Source organism: Silene latifolia, chromosome 6, assembly GCF_048544455.1.
Source record: "Silene latifolia isolate original U9 population chromosome 6, ASM4854445v1, whole genome shotgun sequence".
In the NCBI taxonomy this organism is placed as follows: Eukaryota; Viridiplantae; Streptophyta; class Magnoliopsida; order Caryophyllales; family Caryophyllaceae; genus Silene; species Silene latifolia.
Genome location: NC_133531.1, coordinates 61,274,310 through 61,301,056, shown reverse-complemented (window position 1 = coordinate 61,301,056; position 26,747 = coordinate 61,274,310). Strand labels below are relative to the sequence as shown.

Below are 26,747 nucleotides of genomic sequence, written 5' to 3'. Positions count from 1 at the left end.
TACCAGATTTTCTTTAGATTATGGATATGTAATAATTGGATAGTGTATCTCTTATTATATATATATATATATATATATGATAATCGCATTCATTGTTTTTGCATTCTTTTTTGAATCTTTTGTTTAGTGTGACTAAATTTTTAATACCTTGTTTATCTGAATAAGTTGTGGATACAATATTGAACACTATTCAAGTGAACAAGATGAACATTGTATTTTGTTCCTAGTCACTTAATGAGGTGACATCTCGGAGTGACTAGATTGTAAGTCTATTGATGGTTGTTCAAAACCATGAGGTCATACGTGATGACTAGTTGATTACATAGGCAAAGTGTGTGACATTTCGCCGGACAGTGACCATTTAGAGAGTCCCTTAGTTCTATTATAGATGCCTGGTCATGGCAGGGATCTCTAAGATGTTCCTATGAGTCGATTCTTTTGACTGGAAACTATTATCCAAGTCAATGCAGTTTTTTAGTGACTTTGGTTTTTGTCCTCGGTCGTGCCGTGAAAGGAGACCAAAAGGACATATTCTGAGTTATGATGATCTGTATTGGGCGAAGATAGATAGGGCATACAGGAATTGTCCACCCACGTTGGGTAACTATATCTCAAAGCCACTCGAGGAGTTGTGACTATAAATGCGTGGCCACGCTCGGAAGTAATCAGTGGGAGATTTTTCCGGTCAGATAGTCACACTCCCGATCGAGAAAACCACTCGCGATATGTTCATGTGCAAGTACGACCTGAAAGACACCTTACATTGAGTGGGAGATTAGAACGGACAAGAGAATTAGTAGCGCACACCTTGTGTCGGACAAGTGGGAGATTGTTGGAGTTATTGTCCTCCACAATAGTGCGTTTATATAATAAATCTCATTAAAGGAATATCATCAGGATATTTAATTATTTGACCCTCGTCAGTTGATTAATGTAAATCGATAACGGTTGGCTGACTAGAGTTTGACGTTATTGTCGTGAGACGGCGGTGATCAACTGACCCCTTTCGGCCACACCTATAGGAACGAACCCCAATTGATAACTAATTGATTGTATGAGATACAATTTATTTAGTCCTTTGATTTATAGACTAAAAGGTTAGTCGATTATTTATAGAGAGATTTCAAGTTGCGAACTCGAGGCACGACAGTTATTATTTAATTATGCGATAATTGAATAATAAATTTTGGAAGACGGGTTTTAGTTAATTAATTGTTAATTCACTAAAACTGTACTAATTGATTATTGTGATTAATATTAGTACGTAAATAATATGTGTAGTGGTACACGTATATTTACGGAGTGTTTTGGACGAAACTAATCGGGTAGCATTTAAACATAAAACGATGTTTAAATAAAATTTACACGTATTTGTGCGACAAATATAAGAAACAAAATGGACCCGTAAATGGGACATTGGACCGTGTAAATGGAGTGTAGTGGATGATTATAAACATAATAATTTCACTTTGCTTGATTTTCTTCCATAAGTTGTCATATGATCATTATGCATATCATAAAGAATTGGACAAAAATTAAGAAAATCCACTCCTACACTCTACCCTCTCCCACATGTTTTCCTCCTCCATTTAGACCAATTTTTGTTCATTTTTCATATGCTAACTCACTTGTTTTTTGCATGTGAACAAAAATTGTCCATCTCTCTAAAATAATAATACATCACTTACTAAGCTTGTTAGTAATAAAACAAAATAATTACTAAGATTGTTAGTAATATTCACATATTATCAAGGGTTAAATTTTACTAGTATCTAGTTAATACTTGTAAAATTATTTGGGTGTTGTTCTTGGGTGCAACTTGAAGGCGACTTTCGTTTTGAAGGTTTTTATAGGAGGATCATCCATCTTTATTTAGCTCAAGAACAAACTAGATAGGTGATCTAGTTTGTGCCTATTTTTACCATAAATATCAATGTAAGGAAATTGTTTTTCCTCAATCTTTATTTTTATACTTTTATATTTGCATGCATGTTACATAGATCACTAAATGAACATATTATGAGATAATTTGTTTTTAATTAGAGAGTCTAATTAGGATCTATGATCTATCAAAAATTCTATGTTCTCCGAATAGAGTCATTTCAACATCATCAGTATCTTTCTTCCAATTGGGCGGTGTGTCTTTGCCCTTCTCTTTGAGATTTATATGTTTCCCTTGTTCTTTAAATGGAGATTCCATCTTCTTCTTGTCACCTTCCCGAGTATAGTGATCAACCATAAAGCAGGGCTCAAACAAGTTGGGAGCTCTCATAGTCTTATGAAGATTAAAGGTGATTGTTTCATCACCAACTTCAAGTGTGAGCATCCCGTGCTTTACATCAATCTTCGCTCCGGCGGTGTATAGGAATGGTCTTCCTAGAATGATTGGAATATTGGAATCTTCCTCCATACAACAATGACAAAGTCCACCGGCATGAAAATCTTTCCAACTCTCACGGGTACATCTTCCCATACCCCTAGTGGTTTCTTTGTTGTCCGGTCCGCCATTTGTAAGGTCATGTTAGTGCACTTGAGCTCTCGCATCTCTAGCCTTTCACATACCGAATATGGCATGACACTCACACTTGCACCTAGATCACATAGTGCGTTGTTGATTGTGGTATCACCAATGGTATATAGAATGGAGAAACTTCCCAGATCTTTGAGCTTGGGTTGGGAATTCCCTTGAAGAATTGCATTACTAATATTTGTGAAGGCAATGGTTTCCAACTTCTTTATGGTCTTCTTCTTGGTAAGGATATCTTTCATGTATTTCGCATAGGCCGGAACATGGTCTATTAGCTCTGTGAACGGTATAGAAACCTCTAAGTTCTTCAAAATCTCCACGAACTTTCAAAGTTGCTCATCAAGCTTGGGCTTGGCTTGGCGACATGGGAACGGAAGTCTAATCACAATAGGTTCTTTCTCAACTTCTTTGGCCTTCTCTTCATTTTTCTTCTTTGATGAGTCATTGGTAGTTGGCTCTACAACCTTAGGATTCCTTTTCAATGGTTCAATCACATCACTTTGCTTGGCATTCTCCTCAACAATATTCTCTTCAATTGGCCTCTTGGGTCCTTCATATCTTTCACCACTCCTCAAGTGGATGGTATTAATGGTCTCATGTCTTGTATGAGAATTACCTTGAGGAGGTAATTGTCCTTTTTGTCTTTGGGAGCTTAAAGAGGCCAATTGAGACAATTGAGTCTCCAACATCTTGGTGTGAGCAAGGATATTTTTGATGGTAGTGTCTTTGGCTTGGCTATCTCTTTGCATTTGAGCAAATAAATCTTGTTGGCTCTTTTGCATTTGGAGGACCGCTTTTTGAAAATAAATGCTTGGTCATTAGATTTATTGTAAGATGGTTGGTTTTGGCTGAAGTATGGTCTTTGAGTAGGGTTTCTCATTGGAGGTGGGGTGTATGTGGGTGGAGGGTTTTGGACATTTTGGCTTTTGTATGAGAGGTTTGGGTGGAATTTGGTATTTTCATTGTAATAGTTGGAATAAGGGTGCCATTCTTGTATGCTTGGAAAGCATTCACTTGCTCACTTGTTCCCCTACATTATTGTTGATCATGTCCCAAGGTTCCACAACTCTCACACACTCCATTTGGGATTGAAGATGTTGTCATCATAGCATTGACATGTTTCTTGGGTGACTCAGAAGCTTCATCAAGCTTGGTCATGGCTTTCTCAAACTTCAAGTTTATTGTGTCAATATGGGCACTTAGTTGGGCACTCAATTGTGGGACGGAATCAACTTCATGTATCACTCCCTTAGTAGCTTTTCTTGGCCTACTATATTAAGAGTTATGAACCGCCATCTCCTGTATCTTAGCCCAAGTTTTGTTGTCATCAACCTTGGTGAATCTTTCATTAGAACCCATGTTGAGCACATTCCTAGAATCTTTATAGAACCCATTCCAAAATTGTTGAACAAGAAACCATTCACTTAGTCCATGATGAGGATAGGAGGGACATGTATCATTGAATCTTTCCCATGCCTTATATAAGGACTCTTCATCTCTTTGCTTGAACCCGGTGATTTGGGCTCTCAACATGATAGTCTTCTCCGGAGGATACAACTTCTTGTAGAAGGCAAGTGCTAAATTCTTCCATGAATCGATACCAAGAGTAGCCTTGTCTAGGCTCTTTAACCATTACTTTGCGGTTCCGATCAAGGAAAAACGAAACAATACCCATTGAATTTGGTCTTGAGTCACCCCCGTTTGAGAGATTTTATCACAATAGTCACCAAAAGTCTCCATGTATAGATAAGAATCCTCACTAGGCATCCCTCCAAATTGACTTCTCGCAACCAATTGTAGGAATGCAGATGGCAATGAAATTACTGGTTAAGTGAGGTGGTGTTGGAGTACCATTTGGTAGGTTCTCCTCGGTTGGTACGGACTGAGATGATAACTTAGGCATTGTAGGTTGATTTTGTGGTTTGTTTGGGATTGGGTTTTCCTCTCCTTGTCTTGCAAAAGGGTTGGTAAACTCAACATTATCCGATTCGACAATACCAATGTCCACAAGTTCTCCAATACCCACAATTGTCGAAGTTCCTCTAACAATTCTTCTAATATTGGTCAAGTTTCTTTCAATCTCGGGATACATAGACAAATAAATTGAACACTGTCCCCGACAACAGCGCCATTTTTTATTCGGTCTAAAATTTAGCGTCTAAGCTAACCAATCAAAACAATATTTATAAACTCAAGTAACTACTCTTAGTAGACTGGCAAGTAAAGGTCGGATCCCTAGGGACGGGTATTGAATCAAGTTATCAGTTGTAGAGAGCTATGTCTTAGGGTGTCAAAAATTGGGTTGAGTTTGAGGTTTGCAATCTAAACAACTTAACAATGAAATGTAAAGAAATGAAAGCAAAACAAAGCAAGTAAACAAATAGGGTTTGTAAACTATCGATTAAGGCACTAAGGTGTCATGGGTTTATAGGAGATTCATGGTGAAGATCATACAAACATGTTTACATAGATGCAAGCAAATTATTGTTGTAGTGGAATCGAGTTAGTTTATGTCTTACAATTTCTAGGAAGATTTGGGCCCCGGAGCCGCGTCGGTCAAGACTGTACAACACGTACAAGTCGACTTAGTTTCTTCCTATTCAACTATATGCATGGTGTAACAAGCCTTGAGTTAGTTTATATCTTACAAGTCTTGTTGAATGGGTAGGAGATTCATGCAAGGTTGTCAATCAAGCATTTCATCAAGCATAACATGTGCATAAGTTGAAACTTCAACAAGCAAGAATTCTTATGAAAATATATTAGATTAAGTATGGATCTACCCCCATGTTTAGCTCCCCTAATCCCCCATTAACCCTAGCTAGAAGACTACTCACTCATGATCATGGTAAACATGCTAATAATGGTGTCAATCATACTAACAAGGTCAAACATGGTGAATGAGTCAAGCAATAATCAATAATTAAGTAAAAGGGTAAAAGATATTATACCAACTTAAGGATGATCCAAATAATAAGCAAAGAATAATAGAAGAATACTTGATAAATGATGAAGAGTTGTCAATTTTTCAATAAACCCAAATAGTCTTCAAATTACCCAACTAAATCTAAGAACACTTGAATGATTAAGGAAAGATTGAGATTTGATTAAGATTGAATTAAGGATTAAAATGTAATTAACCTACTAGAACTTGATTAGGAAAATGGTAAATTAAATTGGTTAGGAATTGGTGATTAATCCCCTAAAACAATGGGGTATTTATACTTAGTACAAGTATTAGGGTAACTAAGGGCTTAAATGACGATTAAGTCCCTAAGAAGAGGATTAACGCCTTGAAAGTCCCCAAGGATCCTCACGACCTCACTATGTTGGATGTTAAACCGGATAGGGAACCGCCCGGCTCGAGTGTGAGACGCTCGGTCTGAGCTTCGAGACGCCTGGGTTGTTCTTGGGACGCCCGGTCTGAGTCTCGGGTCGCTCGGGCTGCACCTGGGACGCCCGGATCATGGATCAGCATAGTTTCTTCTTCTTTGAATGCTTCAAGATCCGTGGGGATCATTTGAGTGGTCGTGGGGGTCTTCATCATTGCCCATTCTACTAGTTAGGTCATTAGTATTGGGCTCCTCCTTATTGCTTGGTCGTTAGATGCGATCCATTTACCTCCAAATTGCTCCATAAATGTAAGGTTAGCATTCCTCTCCTATCAAGGACACAAAACCTCAAAGAATATACAAAGTGGGAAGCTAAAGATAAGAAACGTGCCTAATACATGCAAGAAAGCATAGGAACGAGGCTAGTTCAGGGACGAAAAGTGTGCAAATATGAGTCACATCATGACTCCACTCAGTCGAGGTCGCACCTCGCAAACATAGACAAGCAACAAAAATTCCAACAACAAGAAAGACAATTCCAACAAAGATGCCAAACATGTTAATACCACAACAATCCGTCTTAATTCAATTAAACAGGCAACTGAGTAGTGAAACCCTACCTTATCACTGATCCGAATCACGAGTATACAACGGAAGCTAGAAACGTTCCTTTACGGATCCTTCATCTATCAATAATCACAATAACCTAATCACAAACATGCCAATTAACCCTTTTTCCCCAAATCCAAACATTAGGGCAAAGCCCTAAAGGATAACTCTAAACAAAAGATATGAAACTAGTGACTTACCAACGAACCGACGTAAAATAGATGAACGAAAGACTCACGAACGACCAATCGCCTTTAGAGTTATTAAGGATGATTAGAGGAGTGTAGAAAGTAATTAGGTTTTGGTAAAAATGAAAGTAAACTGTAAAACACGATTTTTATAACCTTTAATCATCCTTAATCAAACCGCGGAAATAAATCCCGTCAGACCGGATACTCGGTCGAGTATCTAGAGTACTCGACCGAGAACCCCTTATTCGGCCGAGTATTACACTACTCGGCCGAGTGTTCTTGGACACTAGCATGACCAGAAAACACACGACACTCTACTCGGCCGAGTTAGCCCTATTCGGTCGAGTAACAAGACCGAGAATACCGTGGTAATACAGTCTTCCCTACTTAAAAGAAACTTCATCCCCGAAGTTCATACCATACCTAAAACAAAACAACACAACACAACACTAACTACCCGACAACAACATCCACAACAACTCAAAAGTAACAACAACACCAACTATACACAATAAAACAACTCATCCCAAGCTCAAAGATGCTAACAATATGACAGGCTGCCGCAACCTAATCAAAGATAAATACCCTAGACACAAATGAATGTAGTAATAGGGGTCGAACACAAGGAGAGGGGAGTTCCTATATAAGTTGTTATGGGGTGAATTCTATCTAGGTCGGTTATCGATTGATTATATAATTGGGTCACACATGCAAATTATGTAAATGCTCAAATTAAACATAGGAGTTTATAATATCGTTAATTGTTTAGGCTTAAAGACAACCACCTCTCGGCCTTATTGTACACCGTAGATCGGGTCCCAGCGAACTCTCGTTATGACTAGGTCGTCTACTAAAACATGCTTAGTCTAAATCAATTTCGTGACTCTCGACTTATAAAAGTGAATTAACAAATTTAATCTAAGATAGTGATCATTTATCAAAGAGTAACAAAACAAAGCAAACATGTAATTGAAACTTTTAATCGATTACTATAACATCCTAATTCAACAATTGCAAAAACTATTTGTGCATGGCTTCCCTTATTCGCTAGAGAAAGTAAACTACTGGTTCATAATGTAAACTAAACTAGTGACAAATGATAAAGTAAACATGATAAGTAACTAATAATGGAAATGACAAAGGAAATAACAAAACAATACAAGAAATAGAATTACCTCAACAAAGGAAATGAACTTGGAAATGAAGAACAAGATAAAACAAATGGAAATGACTTGTAAATGAAATTGTAATATAAATTGAAATGCTTAAAGAAATGTTTGTAACAACTAAAGGAATGCTTAAAGGAAATCTAATCTAAACTACATTTTATTCTGAAAACTAAGACTAAAGCGTATGGAAAAGTGTGCGGAATTGTGTGGATACAACACCCTTTATATAGGACAAAAGGAAGTAACGTAAACGGGGTAGAAAAGGCTAACCCCGATCGGGGACACCACAGCCCGATCGGGGTCGTGGTATTCTAGGACCTTTCTCTTAATTTCGTCTTTAATTTCATGCAGAATCCTATGTTGTGTGTTAATGCTTCATAATTCCTCCGTCTTTAAGCATAAAAAGGGATCCTAAGCTTAGCCTTCTCCACATGAAATTGGACTTCTCTTTTGGGCTTTATTTTGTATGATCATTTTGCATATCAAACCAATCTTCATACTTCTTACTCGGTATTGGAAATTACCAAAATACCCTTCCGAGGTCATGCTTAGACTTCTTAGCCTCGTGAACTTATGTGCTTGCTACTTTGACGGGAAAAAGCTACAAAAAGATTAATTTCCTGCAAAACACAATGAAAACAAGCAAACACAACTAGAACACGGAATTAGCTCATTAAATCACTAACAGTAGTGCAAATGACATGTAAAATAGAGCTAAAATAGGGGGTTAAATCGTATATAAACTGGATCTATCAAACTCCCCCAAGCTAAACCCTTGCTTGTCCTCAAGCAAGCACACAATAAAATGTATGATAAGGACAGGGGTATGAGCAACAGTCATCTTATCCAAATGCAATTCCCGTCAAGTAACTTTAAAGCAAAATGAATCAAATCCCAAAACAACATGGGCATACGGTAAATGCAACAACATGGATGATATTTACATGACGGTGTGGCACAAAGGACTTCACATGGACATTTCAACTCTTGCATGATCTTATATGACATCGGACTCCTCACGGGATTCACTCATACTCTTAAAATGAACATGGCAATATATATGTGAGTGACACTCTTCTATCTAGCTACGACTGAAGAGAATGTGCCCGTAATCTAGTATGGTACACATTCCAAATCAACAAGAGAATGCTAACAAGAATGCACAAATAGAAGCCAAGAGAAGAGATAAAAGAAGCTAAGGGTAATGGGTAAAAAGTGGACAAATGAGTTTAGATATGTGGAGTTAAAGTTCGAGCTAATCAACCATCCAAACGAGCAAAGAGTGCTTAAATACCCCAATACGGATCTTATAGCAATAACCCATTGAACCAAAGCAACATATGACCCAAATTAAAACTTTTACAACACAAAATGAACTTCCCAACTCAATTTCTTCATAAACTATGGAAGATCAATATCATCTCTTTTTCTTTCTCTTTTTCATCAAAACTTTTTTTCCATTTCTTTTCTTTTCATCTTTCTTTCTTTCATTTTTTCCAATTCATTTTTTCCTTCTTCCTTTCTCACCTTTCTTTCACAATACAACGGGAATTAGTGATCCCATCAACATCACCAACATCACAAAAGCGCCTTAAACTCATCAAGATGGTTACTACCTCAACAAGGTAGGCATTTTGGTATATTGCTAGAAACAAATATGTGGTAGCATATAATGAGAAAAGGCTCAATAATAGGTGATGCATGTGAGAAATTATAACAATAAGGCTTTATGTGAAAACTATCGTAGCATGTCTAAGAATAAGGAACCAATGCCATACTTATGCGTTTTGATGTAACGCACACCCAGAGGAGAAACTACACACACCTAAATGAGACCGAGTAAAGATGCACCGACCTTTTTGGAGGCTCTACCTTACCATTTATGTAGCTTACCGAGTCAAGATCAAGTCTACTTTGCCCAAAATTCATCTAACACCCATTACGTCAAGACATCCCCATGTAAACAAACCCGTAAAATGCGTGATTCATTAGCTTATAATAAGGGAAATTCAAGGAGAAAATGACGTTATACATAAGGTAAAAGGGTGGACACAACAAACAACTTTTCATGAATTTTTTTCAATTTTCAATTTTTTAGTTTTTAAAAATTTCCCATAACTAGACCCACTAAATCTCTCCCCAAAGCTAGAACAACACATTGTCATCAATGTGTAAAACAAAGAACGACACCCAATATGGGGAGATGGGACGACAAATGCGGAAATAAAGGAAAGAAAGAAAGCATACTAAAGTGTAAAAGCCTCCCCCAAACTAGCTTGAAAACGGGGTAAGGTCTAATCCAAGTAGCAAAGTACCTACAAAAGACAAGTTACTACAAACTATAGCAAGCTAAATGTCTTATTGCCCTAACTATTACATCAAAACCAAATTGAAATTGCAATTTTCCAAAAACTGTAAATTGTCTAAAAGGCATAAATAAATAAAAAATTTCCCAAATGAAAATCTATTGTCCTCTAAAAAGCATGTCAACGACTTTAGAAGTTGATCATATTCCTGCGCATGAGCAATACACAAACATATGTAAGCAATTAATAAGATATAAGTATGAAAGATCAAAGGCGAGGAAGGATAAATCTTATCAAAATGCCCATGACAGATTTCAAATAGAACCACCATATTACTCGAACTCGTCAGCAGGAGATGGAGCATCATGCTTAGAACCATAAAAATAACCGTTAGTGCACACATTATAATTATGAATGGTCTCAAATTGGTGGTATGAAAACACTAAGTGGTAGGACTCATAAAAAATGGGGGGGTTCATCCTACTTAACCTCTAATTTAGAATTGCTAAGTCCTTCATCGACCTCAAAAGGGTCAACCATATCCTCCACGAATGGTGAATTGGAACGACAATATGGGGAATTTCAAACAAGAAAGTCGGCCTATCACCATCATCATCCAATAATTTAAAATTGTTAGGGGGAAAAGACTCACATTGGGAGGTTGGAAGAGCAAAAGGAGAAATAATAAGCTCACATTTGCTCGCTTCCTTTTGAGAAAGTTGTTCCAAACGATCCTGGAGCACTTTTAGCTCCTCTTTGATACGCCACACATTGTATTGGCGTGCTACGTATCTCCCGTAATTGACTTTGGCTAGCCATGAAATCAAAGACATTCCAAAGTTCCAGCCCGATCATGTAGTAGACACTCCCATTACTCTGGTTTAGAGCCATTTCTCGGGTCTCAAAATCCATGCCATCAAGTACGAGATGACCCAAATAATTCCCATCAAGAACATGTCCAAGGGAGATGAGACCTTCGCAAAAATAGTAGAACCGGTCAAGATAGTCATGAAAAGGCTCACCTTGGAGTTGTGGGACGAATCCGTCATTCATTATGAAAGGCCAAGCTTTATTACCTACAAAATAGGCACTAAAACTACAAAGAAACAGTGATAAGATCCCAAGGAACAAGTGATCCCTGGGACAAAATAAAATAAGATAGAATTCAACAACTAATTAGCGAACAAAACCGTGCTTCCCGGCAACGGCACCAAAATTTGATAGGCTGTCGCAACCTAATCAAAGATAAATACCCTAGACACAAATGAATGTAGTAATAGGGGTCGAACACAAGGAGACGGGAGTTGCTATATAAGTTGTTATGGGGTGAATTCTATCTAGGTCGGTTTTCGATTGATTATATGATTGGGTTTGTAAACAATAACAATAAAGGAAGAGTCTAGGGGGGTCGGGTCACACATGCAAATTATGTAAATGCTCAAATTAAACATAGGAGTTTATAATATCGTTAATTGTTTAGGCTTAAAGACAACCACCTCTCGACCTTATTGTACACCGTAGATCGGGTCCCAGCGAACTCTCGTTATGACTAGGTCGTCTACTAAAACATGCTTAGTCTAAATCAATTTCGTGACTCTCGACTTATAAAAGTGAATTAACAAATTTAATCTAAGATAGTGATCATTTATCAAAGAGTAACAAAACAAAGCAAACATGTAATAGAAACTTTTAATCGATTACTATGACATCCTAATTCAACAATTGCAAAAACTATTTGTGCATGGCTTCCCTTATTCGCTAGACAAAGTAAACTACTCTTGCATAATGTAAACTAAACTAGTGACAAATGATAAAGTAAACATGATAAGTAACTAATAATGGAAATGACAAAGGAAATAACAAAACAATACAAGAAATAGAATTACCTTAACAAAGGAAATGAACTTGGAAATGAAGAACAATATAAAACAAATGGAAATGACTTGTATATGAAATTGTAATATAAATTGAAATTCTTAAAGAAATGTTTGTAACAACTAAAGGAATGCTTAAAGGAAATCTAATCTAAACTACATTTTATTCTGAAAACTAAGAATAAGTGTATGGAAAAGTGTGCGGAATTGTGTGGATACAACACCCTTTATATAGGACAAAAGGAAGTAACGTAAACGGGGTAGAAAAGGCTAACCCCGATCGGGGACACCACAGCCCGATCGGGGTCGTGGTATTCTAGGATCTTTCTCTTAATTTCGTCTTTAATTTCATGCGGAATCCTATGTTGTGTGTTAATGCTTCATAATTCCTCCGTCTTTAAGCATAAAAAGGGATCCTAAGCTTAGCCTTCTCCACATGAAATTGGACTTCTCTTTTGGGCTTTATTTTGTATGATCATTTTGCATATGAAACCAATCTTCATACTTCTTACTCGGTCTTGGAAATTACCAAAATACCCTTCCGAGGTCATGCTTAGACTTCTTAGCCTCGTGAACTCATGTGCTTGCTATTTTGACGGGAAAAAGCTACTAAAAGCTTAATTTCCTACAAAACCCAAAGAAAACAAGCAAACACAACTAGATCACGGAATTAGCTCAGTAAATTACTAACATTAGTGCAAATGACATATAATATAGAGCTAAAATAAAGGGTTAAAATGTATATAAAATGGACTTATCACAATACAACCATGTTGACCTCAAACTAACCCAAAACATGCATGCGACCATCTCATACACCCCTTAAAAGACAACTGTTATGTCCCCGTAACCAAGCATACCTGATCAAAAAGGTGAGGAAAACGCTCTCTCATAAACTCTTCTGGTTCCCATGTGGCCTCTTCCACATTGTGATTAGACCAAAGTACCTTAAATAAGACGGTCTACCCGTTCCTTGTCTTGCGCACCTTAAGGTCTAAGATCTCCTTAGGAACTTCGGCATAAGTTATAGACTCGTCTAACTCTATGTTCTGAACCTCAAGCACATGTGATGGATCACTCACATACTTCCACAGTTGTGAAACATGAAACACGTTGTGGACCCGATAAAGCGATCGTGGTAAAGCTAGGCGATACGCTACTTCACCTACGCAGTCTAGAATATCATAAGGACCGATAAACTTCTGACTCAACTTCCATTTCTTGCCAAATCTCATCACTCCTCGCATAGATGACACTTTCAAAAGGACCTTGTCACCTACCGTGAACTCAATGTCACTGCGGTGTAAGTCCCTGTAACTCTTTTGTCGATCCTGAGATGCTTTCATCTTTTGGCGAATTAAGTGAACTTGCTTAATCATATCTTGCACCATCTGTGGCCTTAAAACCATAGCCCCAACACTATCATCCCAACATACCGGACTCCTGCACCTCCTGCCATACAAAGCCTCAAAAGGTGTCATCCCAATGCTGGTGTAATAGCTGTTATTATAGGAAAACTCGATCAAGTCCAGCCTATCTTCCCAACTTCCACCAAACTCCATGGCACAAGCCCTCAACATATCCTCTAAAGTCTTGATAGTCCTTTCGGTCTGACCATCTGTCGTATGATAAAATGCTGTACTCATCTTTATGGTAGTTCCCATCAAATTCTGCAACTCTTGCCAAAACCGTGATATGAACCTCACATCTTGATCTGACACTATATCCTTTGGTACCCCATGTAATCAAACCACACGCTTCCTATATACCAAAGCTAGCTGCATCTTAGTCCAAGTATCCTTCATCGGAATCAAGTGAGCTGACTTTGTTTAACGGTGGACGATCACCCAAATCATATTGTTACCTTGCTGAGTTCTTGGTAACCCCACCATGAAGTCCATATAGATCGACTCCCATTTTCACTCTGGTAGCTCAAGTGACTGAATCTTACCTTGTGGTCTTCGTTGTTCACCTTTTAATCTCTGATAGGTTAAACACTTAGCAACAAACTCCGTCACATCTTTCTTCATGTTAGTTCACCAAAACATTTTCTTTAAGTCCTGGTAAAGCTTATCACCACCCGGGTGAACTGAATAAGGAGTGTAATGAGCCTCCATCGTGACCAACTTCTTCAAGTCCACATCACTAGGTAAACACCATTTCCCATCAAAACGAACACTCCCATCTGAGTGGATAGAAAACCTTGAAATTGTGCCACTCTCTACCCTTGACTTCCACTCTTGAATCTAGAGATCAAATTCCTATTTCCTCTTTATGTCATCATACAAGTCCGGTTCTATCGTCAAGTCCCCGATGGCATCGCCCTTTCAAATCATATGGATCCCCATGTTAGACATCTCATCCCTGAGTTTCATCAAAGACATAGTTGTGCACAACGAATGTACACTCTTTCTTCTCAACGCATCTGACACCACGTTAGCTTTACCCTCGTGATAAATGATCTCCATGTCATAGTCCCCAGTCAACTCCATCCACCGTCTATGTCGCATGTTCAGCTCTTTCTGTGTGTAGAGTTACTTCAAGCTCTATGATCCGAGAACACCTTAAAGGTCGCCCCATAAAGATAGTGCCTCCAAATATTTAGAGCAAAATAACGGCACCCAGTTTCAAATCGTGAGTAATATAGTTCTCCTCATACGGTTTCAGCTGCCTCGATGCATAAGCGATAACCTTCCTATTCTGCATCAACACACAACCCAACCCATTCTTTGAAGCATGAGTGTATACTTCAAAGTTCTCACTTCCCTCAGGTAGAGCTAGAACATGAGCTGTGGTCAAACGCTCTTTCAAGGTTTGGAACGCCGTTTCACAACTCTCATCCCAACGAAATCTGGTCTCTTTCCGCATCAAAGCTGTCACAGATCTGGCGATCTAAGAAAAGTCCTTCATGAACCTCCTGTAGTAGCCAACTAAACCCAAGAAACTCCGAATCTCAGCTACATTCTTCAGTGCTTCCCAGTTGGTCACTACCTCAATCTTACTAGGATCCACCAAGACACCCTCTTGTATATCACATGGCCCAGGAAAGCCACTTTCTCAAACCAAAACTCGCACTTAGATAACTTGGCATACAACTGATTATCTCGCAGTCTATAGTACTAACCTCAGGTGCTCCTCATGCTCCTCCTTAGTCTTAGAGTAGACCAAGATGTCATCAATAAAGACGACCATAAACCTATCCAAGAACGGGCTGAAAATCCGGTTCATAAGACCCGTGAAGACTGTCGGTGCATTAGTCAACCCAAAACGCATCACCACATACTCATACTGATCATACTGTGACCGAAACACTGTCTTTGGAATATCCTCATCTACTATCCTCAACTGGTGATATCCCGGTCTCAAATGGATCTTAGAAAACACTCATGCGCCACTCAGCTAATAAAAAAGATCAACAATCCTTGGCAAAGGCCTGTTCTTCACGGTGACATGGTTCAACTCTCTATGGTCGATGCATAGCCTCATACTCCCGTCTTTCTTTTTCACAAAAAAAAAACGGTGCACCCCAAGGTGATACACTAGGTCGAATGTACCCCTTGTCAAACAACTCATCCAGCTGTTTCTTCAACTCATCTAACTCTTTAGACCCCATCCGGTACGGTGCTTTAGATATAGGTCCCGTCCCCAGTTTAAGTTCAACACTGAAATCGATGTCCCTCTTAGGAGGTAACCCCGGTATCTCATCTGGAAAAACATCACCAAACTCACAAACTACTGGTATATCAAAAGCTGACGGCTCCTCCACATGCATATCCCTCACATGGCAAACGATTAAAGGACACTTCTTCCTCAAACAAGATATTAAAGTCATTACCGCGATCAACTTCATCTTAGGTCTTACTATGACCCCCCTATATGATACCTTTACTCCCTTAGGTCCCCTTAAAGACACCCTCTTCTGCCGACAATCTATCTGTTGGACCATATAGATATATGATTATTTTTGATAATGACAGGTGTGTACTTTATATTATATATACTCTTGCTCGTAAACGTTTATTTAGTCTTTAATAGATTGATTAAAGTTTACAATTTAAGCAAGTAATGTTATAGCAACCTTGGCTATAACATTGAAGATTTGTGAAGCATCATTCAAGTAATGTTATAGCAGCTTGAGCTATAACATTGAAGATTCTTAAAGCGTTATAGTAACTGTAAAAAGTTTCAAGTATGATGATCACTCAAGCAAAAGGCTCGATCAAGTTTACAACAAGCTCAAGATGAAGAGCTTATGATCAAGATAAAGAGATGATCCTACCACTGAAGATCTTCAGAAAGATTAGCTAGTATAGGACTTCGTCTTATAACGGTATCTTAAGAAGTAATATTGGGAAGGTAAAGTTATAGTTACTTCACCTATAACTTTACTTACCAAACTTATGGTTATAGTCATTTCTACTATAACTTTAGGTTGCATTTTAAAGGCACGATTTTAATAATTTTAAAATCAATTTTCAAAAGATAAAATTCTTCAAATATGTTTCGAAATCATGTGTGTATATGATAGAGATGAAATACGGTTTATTTAGAATGAATAATTTACGTTATCCTATTGGTTAGTAAAACGACTTATGAGTCGTCATGCTACCTAGGGTTTGCTAAATTATCTAAACCTAACCCTAATCTACACCTTAATATTTTTACCTAGGGTTTCGGCTAAGATGGGCTTATGACCGTGTGGGTGCCGAGTTGCCTTCCTATGCAAGTAAATATTATTAGTTCAAATCTATAATATATTGCTATAAGATATTTTCATATCTTATCAATTATATTAGATTTACCTTATTTACTTAATCAAAATATTTAGTAGATCTAATTAAGAAGAGATAAGATTTGTTTCTTATGAGACGAACTTCCATGCCTCACGGCACACTTAGGGTTTCGACCAAAACACTAGTGTCTCTCTTCTATTATATATACGCATGATGTTCATTAATTCAAATAGGCTTTTCGAAATATAAAAATCTTGCCAACAAATTGAGTTTAAATTCTAATCGAGTATTTTTTTTGTTTTTTTTTGGTGAAATGTGAGCTTTGATTAATGAAATAATCAGAATTACATGTAGTCCACTTTGGATAATACAACTAGGCTTTAAATAACATCACATATTAAGTCCTAAGCTTACAAGCCAATCCTTATCCCCTACTAAAACAGGCCGAGTAACCACTTGTATCAGCCTTGCCATCACTTTAGCTTTTATCTCGTCTGCAACAATATCAGGTCTTCTCAGTTTAAGATCAACACGATAATGGTTTCTCTCCATCCAGACTGCATAGCAGCAAGCCAGTCTGATCACTCTATAAACCTTCTTCTGTGTCTTAGATATACCAGTGACAGTGCTCAAATTAATATGTAACCAATCCTCTAGCACAGCAACAACCTTAGAGCTATAATCACAGCTCCCAAAGAGATGGCCATGCCCTTCTTCTTCCTTCTCACAGAGAACACACCTGTTAGTATTACACAGGCCTAATGAAAACAAATGACTTAGCTCTTGTGTTCAATGCTTCATGTTTGATAAGCCAGCCTATGAGAGAATGCTTAGGAGTAGCCCAGCCATCCCAACCATCCTTATACCAGTGGACAGGGGGGGTGTGTTCCCTGCATCCACTAGTAACCAGAAGTGACAGTATAACCATTTGGACTTGCTAACCAATGAGTGCCCTGAAAACCAGCAGCTAGCATAGTCCTAACCTTACAGATATTCCTCCGTTCGGTTTGAATCTGGAGGAGGTTGATAACTGTTCCAATCTGTCCCTTTCATATACACATGGTCAATCCATAGAACCCATAGACGATCAGCTTTAGTATAGATCCAATTGACAAGTTTACCCACTGTTGCAATATTCCACACCCTAGCATCTTTCACACCTAAACCACCTTCCTTCTTGCTGCAGCAGACTTTCTTCCATGCTACAAGAGGAACCCTTTGATACTCAGCATCACCAGCCCATAAGAAATTTCTGCAAATCATTTCAATCCTACTGATAACTCCTTTAAGAATCAGAAATATTGACGCCCAGTAATTATGCAAAGTGTTAAGAACTGAGTTAATAAGAATAAGTCTGCCTGCATAGCTTAACTTTCTAGCTCTAATTCCCCTGATTCTGCAAACAATTTTCTCAATCAAAACCTTGCAGTCACTTCTTTTTAATCTCACTACCTGCACTGGAATACGCAGGTATTTGAAAGGCAAAGAGCCTTCCTGAAAACTTGAGACTTGAATAATATCCAACTTGAGGGAAGCAGCTACACCATTGAACACAACTTCAGATTTTGAAGCATTAACCCTCAGTCCAGAGGAGGCAGAGAAGGTAGATAAAGCCCTAAGAAGTAGCATAATAGAATGCACATCCCCTTTACAAAACATAAGGAGGTCATCAGCAAAAAGTAGGTGAGTCAGCTTCAAGCTTTTACAAAGAGGATGGTATCTAAAGAACCATCTATTAGTAGCATAATCAAGTATTCTTGATAAGTACTCCATACAAACACAGAAGATAAGGGGGGAAATAGGGTCACCCTGTCTAAGCCCTCTCTTTCCCTCAAAATATCCAAAATGTACACCATTCAAACTTAAAGAGTAAGTAGGAGAAGAAATGCAACACATCACCCAATTCTTAAACTTGCTAGGAAAATTCAAAGCATCCAACATTTGTTCCACAAATTGCCATTCAATTGAGTCATAAGCTTTTTGCAAATCTAATTTGAATAAGCACCTAGGGGACACCATACTTCTATTATAGAGCCTTACCAGGTCTTGGCAAATGAGAATATTCTCCAGAATACTTCTACCTTTAACAAATGCCCCTTGGTTCTTACTAATAATATCTGGAAGTATAGCAGCCAACCTATTGCACATGATCTTTGAGATAGCTTTGTAAAGAACATTGCAACAAGAGATTGGACGAAAGTGCTTCACATTGGTAGGCCTGTCCATCTTAGGAATGAGTGTAATTGTTGTAGCATTGATCTGAGTTAGTAGCTTACCAGTATCAAAAAAATTTCTAACAGCATCACACACTTCATCACCCACAATATCCCATGCATCTCTATAAAATTGGCTAGTATAACCATCTGGACCTGGTGATTTGTCCTTAGGTATACTGAAAATGCTCTTCTTCACCACCTCAGCAGTGATGGGAGTGTCTAAAATGTTCCAGTGTGCTGCTGTACAGCAAGGGCCCCTGGTGACTACATGATGCTGGACTGCCACTTTATCAGTGTGAGAGCCTAGCAGGTTCTGATAATAATCTAGAAAAGCCTTTTGTATAGCATCACCAATGGTACAAACATTACCATTCATATCTTCTATCTGCATTACCTTATTCAGCATCACTCTCTTCTTGATAACTTGGTGAAAATAGGAAGTGTTGAGGTCCCCTAAAATTGACCACTGAATTTTTGCTTTCTGAGAAAGGAAGCTATCCCTGGCCAAAGTAAGATCCTTGAGTTCATTAGCCAGGTCATACTCCTGCTGAATCAGGTCCAAATCCCTAGGAGACTCAACCAACTTCTTTTGAATTTGTTGCGATGCAAAGACCAGCAATGTTAGTCTTTTTTTTCAATATCGAAAAAACAATTTTTATTTAAATTCTTGAGAACAGGTTTAAGAGCCTTCAATTTCTTCACCACATTAAACATTTTAGTCCCTCTATATGACTGCTTCCACACACCATCCACACTAGCACTGAAACGCTCAGAAGCTCCCCACATATTAAAGTACTTGAAGGATTTTTTCCCATTGGATTCAACTTTCCTGTCTACAATTGTGCATGGACAGTGATCAAACATACCCTCGGGATGGAAATCGGCCATGTACTCTCCATAATGACTCATCCATTCAGGGTTTCCCATTGCCCTATCCAGTCTACTATAAACTCGTCGAGGGTGCTTGCTTGTTAGACCAGGTAAACAATGCCCCAATAGCCTTAATATCCTCCATTTCACATAAAGAGACACATTCCTGGAAGTGTTCCATCTCTGCATCTGTAGTGTTACCCCCTAATCTTTCAATTGGAGATAAAACAGTATTAAAATCTCCTACCCACAACCAAAGCATAGTGCAAGTAGAAGCTGTTTCTTTCAGAAACTTCCAAAGAATAGTTCTCTCCATCAGGTCATTAAAAGCATAAATCACAAATCGGAGAAATTTCTTGTTATCCACTTTGGATTGAACCAACATATGGATATACTGAGAGCCATAGTTCAGAAATTGAACATCAAAACAAGTAGGATTCCAGAGCAACCAAATCCTACCCCCTTTATGCCAACTACAGTTGGTAGATATGCTCCAGCCATCACAAATTGTAGTTGCCTTGTTCAGTAAATTACTAGGTTTAAGTTTAGTTTCTAATAAACCAAATTATTATGCATGAACCACTTAACAATCTTTTGTTTATTCAGGTCATTGAGACCCCTGACATTCCAAAATCCAATGCTATGCATGATTAACTTGATGAGGAGGGTCTTTACCACTGTTCTCTACCCTGAGTCTAGGTGTAGCAGAACCATTCAAAGGATCCGAAAAGTGTACTTGACTGAACTTACCAGAGAGCCTTACTCCCACCATATTCTCCTGTCTACTGACCCACGTAATTTGTTTTGCAGGTGTAGCTTTTACAGTAGGAGTGGACCTCACCATTGACAGGGGGGGGGGGGGGAACACTTCAGGAGTAAAGGCAGGAGGGGGCTTAGAAGTCTCAGCAGGTTGAGCTTTCTGTACAGGCCTCCAAATTTGTTTAGGCTTGGGTTTAGGTTGCTGCACTTTAGACCTCTGAGTCTTAGGTTTCCTGCACTGGGACATGTCATGCCCTATCCCATTACAGCTAGAACTTGAGATAGGATTCCACTCATACTCCACATTAACAACAACCACATGCCCAGACTCATCCAAAAACCTAACTTTATCAACAAGCTTCTGGTTAAAAGGCACTTCAACCATAACTCTTGCATAACTCAGACGAATCTTATCCTTAGTAGCATCATCCATACGAATAAAATTCCCCACCAATCCAGCTATCTTAGGCAAACAAGCCCCCCAAAATCTCAAGGGTATACCAGATAATCTTGCCCACACTGGAACAATATCAACTTTCTCCTTAATCAACTCAGTTTCAGGAAGCCAGGGACGGATAACCACAGGCTTATTATCAAACATGTAGTACCCCGAGTTTAATAAAGCCTCCCTGTTCTCAAACTTAGTAAAACGAACAAGGAAGATTCCATTGTCTAAGAAAGAAACTTTGTCTATCCCAAATTGACCCCAAATACGATACACAAAATTCTCAATAATCTCAGCAGGAGGGTTAGCACCCAAAATATAGCAAAAAACAGAGTTGTTCCAAAAGGCTACCTCTTGTTTAACATCCTCGTGTGTGAATTGCAGTAAGTCTGAGAGCTCTTCCTCCTCTGAAATAGTTTCCATGATTGGGATACTTTTTCCTTGGTGTTTCAGCATCCACCCATCATTGAGGTGTTCAGGAGCACCTTCACTTAGATTCAGTACCGGGATTCCATTAATTTCATTAACAGACCTTGTTTTACCAGTATCAATAGATGAAGGACCCTGAAAGGTACCATCTTTATGTTTGTTTTGAGTAGTATTTTGAATAGAAGGACGTATTATTGAGTGTTTAACAGGTGTTGTAGTTTTTGAAGAGGACATTAATGGCGAAAAACGGTTTTGTGTTGCCTTAACAGCCGTCATTCTCACATAATTTTAGGTTAGAATTTCAGAGCTTTTTCTCTCTCATGTTTCTCTCTCCCTACTCATTACATTTGAAAAGCTATTTTATTTGTTTTGCATTTAAAAATCTTTTACAAAAATTCATGCTCTTTATTTTGCATATTAATTCTTAAGTTTACGTTATAAGATAATAGTACTTCATATTGTTTCTACTCATTCAATTGTGTGAACACCTAGAAGAACAATCAAGTGCTTTCTTAGTAACTTAAGATAGTCAAAACCGAATATCTAGTGATATTCAAATCGAGTTATAGCTAGAGTTAGTTATACGAGTAGTTTGATAATTTTGTAATCTTGAGAAAGGTACTAAAATTATTAATCGAGAATAGTGGACGCAGGCTTCGACGTGTGAAGCTGAACCACTTCAAATATTGTGTGTCCTTTCAATTTTATTTATCGTTCATTTCATTACGTTTATAATTGTTTATTTAACTAATTTAATCAATAAACTTTAAATAATTAACTACTTAGATATAAAATAAAAAAGTGGGCCTAAGTCTTTAAATACTCAATTCATACCCCCCCAACCCCCTCTCGAGTATTTCGACTTGGACAGACTGTTCAATTGGTATCAGAGCCTCGTGCTCTTGTTTGCCTAACCGCAAAGAGGCTGATCCGTCTATCCCTCTATCTTTTTATTTTATTTTATTTCCGCTGCCTTACACGTGTGAAATGGATTCCAAGTATCTTAAGTGTCCTATTTTTTATGGGAAGAATTATGGACTATGGAAAAACATGATGACACACTACATAAAAGGACATGATTGGGCGTGCTGGAAGATCGTTCAAAACGGACCAAATAAAATTTTGGTCATTGGATCTACTGAAGGTATTACCTATGAGAAAAAGAAAGAAGACTATATTGAGGCTGATTACAAGAAGGCTGAGAAAAACTCGAAAGCGATAAGCCTGTTGCAAAACGGCATGAAAACGACTGAATTCGATCGTTTTTCTTCTTGCACTTCGGCCAACGAAATATGGGATGGTCTTGAATTGGCCTATGAAGGAACGTCAGCTGTTAGAAAATATCGTATTGACTTGCTGATTCAAAATTACGAACTTTTTAAAATGGAAAAGAATGAATCGCTCGATAGCATGTCGGCACGATTTTATACTATCATTAATGAGCTGAAAAATATTGGTAGAACTTTTAACTCCGAGGATATTGCTAGGAAAGTACTTAGGATTTTGACCAAGAAATGGCGTCCCAAGGTCACAGTTATGGAGGAAGTTTGAGATCTCACCTCTCTACCTTGTACAGAACTAATTGGAGCTCTTATAGCTCATGAACTCGTCCTTGATGACGATGAGGCCGAGTCCAGCAACAGTAAGAGCATGGCTCTACAAGCTTCTGCTAAGGAAGATGTCGATGCTGAAATAGAGGACGAGACGGTTTTGTTTGCTAAAGGATTCAATAAAAAAATTTTTAGAAATAAGCAAGCAAAATCGTTTAACAACAACAACAAGTCCTATAATAAGAAAACTTTTGAGTCTAAGAATACGTTTACTTATAGAGGATGCTTCAAGTGCGGAGAATCCAGTCATATGATGAAGTTTTGTCCCATATAGAAGAAAATTAAAGACAAAGCAAAGTGTGAGAAGACTAAGAAAGAGTTAAAGCAACTAATGATGGCATCGTGCTGGGGAGATTTTGACACGGAGGACGACGAAGGATCCGAAGAAGAAGAAGTTGCTAACCTATCCCTAAGCAACGTAAGCCTTGACCTATTTTCAGACGATGATAAAGGTAGCGTGGACTCCTATTGCTTCTTCCTAGGAGATTCAGAAGAAGAAGAAGAAGAAGAAGAAGAAGAAGAAGAAGAAGAAGAAGAAGAAGAAGAAGAGGTAAGCTATCTTGAACTCAAGAAAAGTGTTAAGAAACTGTCTAAGAATGCTTTAATCGAATACTTTGAGCAATCTCTTGATAAATGTCAGGAACAAGATCTGGAGTTGAAAGACTTAAAGGAACAAATTCTCGATATTTCTGAAGAGAATCATCTCCTTAAATACAAGTCCAAGAAGCTCAAATCTAAAGTTACAGCCAATATGGCTACAACTTTAGATGTGACAAATGCTGAGAAAAAGGTTCTTGAGTCTAAAGTTATAGCTAATAAAGATATAACCTCAGATCTGAAACTCAACATTAAGCATCTTCAAGCCAAGGTTACAGCTAGTGAAGCTATAACCTTAGAATTAAGGAAAGTCAAAGAGCTTCTTGAGTCAAAGGCTACAGTTAGAGAAGTTGTGATCTTAGATCAAAAAAAGGAAATTGACTCTCTAAATCAGCAATTGAAGGAATCTAAAACCGTACTATTAAATACAAAAAGAATGCATACTGAAATGGTACGAGTTCTTGACGAGAGATTCCAAAACTTTCATGACAATTATGAAGAGACTCAACCTCCCAAGGTTGTTGAGTCAGACCATTCCAAATGCAATAAAGAGACCCAGTCTTTAAAAGACTTACTCTTACATGCTAGAAAGGTCCACGAAAAGAGGGAACACTACGCCAAATCTAGCAATCAATAAGGAGCGTATCACAATGGTTTAATGCATTTAATAACGACACTTAGATTACCGTTTTCCAAATATTGGCGGAAACCTAGACCGCGTTAATAGGAATAACGGTTTCCCTCAAAAATCGTTGTTATTATAATTTTACAACGGCTTCTTAACAAACTGGTTCGTCGAGTTTGTTACTCGTCGTCAAAAGTTACCTAGACCAAAACAATATTTATAACTTCACAAACTACTCTACTTTTAGTAAAGAGGTAAGTAAAGGTCGGATCCCAAGGGACGGGTATTGATGTAGGATTTTCGATTACAAATGGTCGTGTCTAAGGGTGTCACAATTTGGGTTGAGGTAGGAGATCAACTAAACTAAATAACAATGTAAATAAAGTAATGAAAGCAAGCAAGATGATTAAAATGAGATGTAAACAATTGATTAAAAGCACTAGGGTGTCATGGGTTCATAGGGGATTCATGGGATTTGATCATACAAACATGTTCTCTACTAGATGAAAGCAATTATTGTTGTCATGGGATCGAGTTAGTGTATATCTTACAATCCCTAGGAAGGTTTGGGTCCCGGAGCTGAATCGATGAGATTGTACAACACCTACAAGTCGACTTAATCCTCCCTATCCAACTATATGCATGGTCTAATGAGACTCGAGTTGGTTTATGTCTTACAAGTCTCATTGAAAAGATAAGTGATGGGTAAAAAATGCAAGGATTCATAGGCTCACATTTCATCAAACATAACATGTGCATAAGTTGAAATCACAACAAGCAAGCAAATGAATTATGAAAGCATATTAGATTAAGCATGAATCAATCCCCATGTTGGCTTCCCCTAATTCCCCATTAACCCTAGTTAAGGAAACTACTCACTCATTATCAAGTTTAACATGCTAACAAGGTTGTCAATCATACTAGCAAGGCAAAACATGGTGAACAAATGAAGATGATTAACAATAATTAAAAAGGATTAAGAGAGAATTATACCTAAAGACGATTCCAAATAATAAAGCAAAGAATAATAGAAGTACTTGATGATTGATGGAAGGTTGTCAATCCTCCAAATAAACCCCAAATAATCTTCAATTACCCAAAATAAATGATGAACAATAGAGAAATTAAGTAAAGATTAAGAAATGAGATTTGTATTAATGCTAAATTAAGAGTTGATTACAAGATTAAGATGAGATTAAGAATGCATAAAAAGAACATGATAATCCAATTAGTACAATGGGGTATTTATACTAAGGATTAGGTACATAAATTAGGGTTACTAAGGGCCTAAATGACGATTAAGATCCTTAAGAAAAGTGGAGGAAGTGCTCCTCTCCAAGGAGATGCGCAAATTTGTTTTCATAGTCTTCAGGAAATACGCTCGTCCCGAGCGGCTTGGCTGAGGGACAGTTTGCACTGGAGAGGAATTCGAGCGGATTGGGGGTCGGGACGCTCGGATCACAAGGCCTCAAGACGAGCGTCTTGAGCACGGGACGCTCGGACTGTAGCAGGGCGACGCTCGTCCTGGGCACTGCGACGCTCGGATTGCTGGGCAGTCACTTCTCTTCTTTTCTTTCTTCAACAATCATCAAGGATCTTGTTGGAGATGCAAGGATCCTTTCACCATTGCCCAAGCTACTTTATTATCTACGTAGGCTTTCTAGCATTGTCTTCCCTTTGATGCTTGGTCATTGAATTCGATCAATTTAGCTCCATTTTGCCATGAAAATGCAAAGTTCTTACTCCTTTCCTACCAAGGGATCAAAACCTCAAAGAATACGCAAAACGAAAGACTAAAGATAGTAAATGACCCAATTATGCACTAAAAAGCATAGGAACGAAGCTAATTCGGGGACATAATATGCTCAAATATGAGTCACATCAAATATCCCCAAACCAAACCTTTGCTCGTCCTGAGTAAAGAGGTGACAAACACTAGGACCTTTATTCAAACTAACCTACTAATATAGCCAATGTGAGACAATTAGCGGGTCTCACTCCGCCCCATCAACTCACAACAAGACAACCATGAGGTAGGATGCCTTCTTGCAAGGCAAGGTGGGGCTTGCCAAAACGGCGACACATCCAAGCATTTATGCACACAAAACAAGTAATGGATACATCTACAAAAGAATAGCCACTTTCCTCATCTAAGTGGCGGAAAATATCTAAAGGGGAAGCAATTCAAGGGTACATATTCCATCATAGATACAGTTTCTTCAAACTACTAAGCCTAGAAGGATACCAATAAATCACCTCCAAGTTGTGTCAAGCTAGGGTAACTTTGTCTTCAATCGTTAAATGCTTTCGTCGAGAGTAGGCTCCCTATGGTGTTAGAAACACTGGAGGATCGCTGAATTACCCTTCTTGCCTAGACAAGAAGAAGGGTCGTCCCCTCTCTACCGTGCACAAAAATGGATACGATGGAAAAGGGATCAATAGATTTTGAGTTTCA

General features: G+C 38.2%; 1 non-coding gene across 1 annotated transcript; it reads left to right on the top strand.

Moving 5' to 3' along the window:
• Positions 1-3,953: 3,953 nt before the first annotated feature.
• Positions 3,954-4,060, top strand: LOC141588838 (small nucleolar RNA R71). The gene has a single exon (XR_012519808.1). It is a non-coding gene; the product is annotated as a small nucleolar RNA R71 (small nucleolar RNA).
• Positions 4,061-26,747: the final 22,687 nt, after the last annotated feature.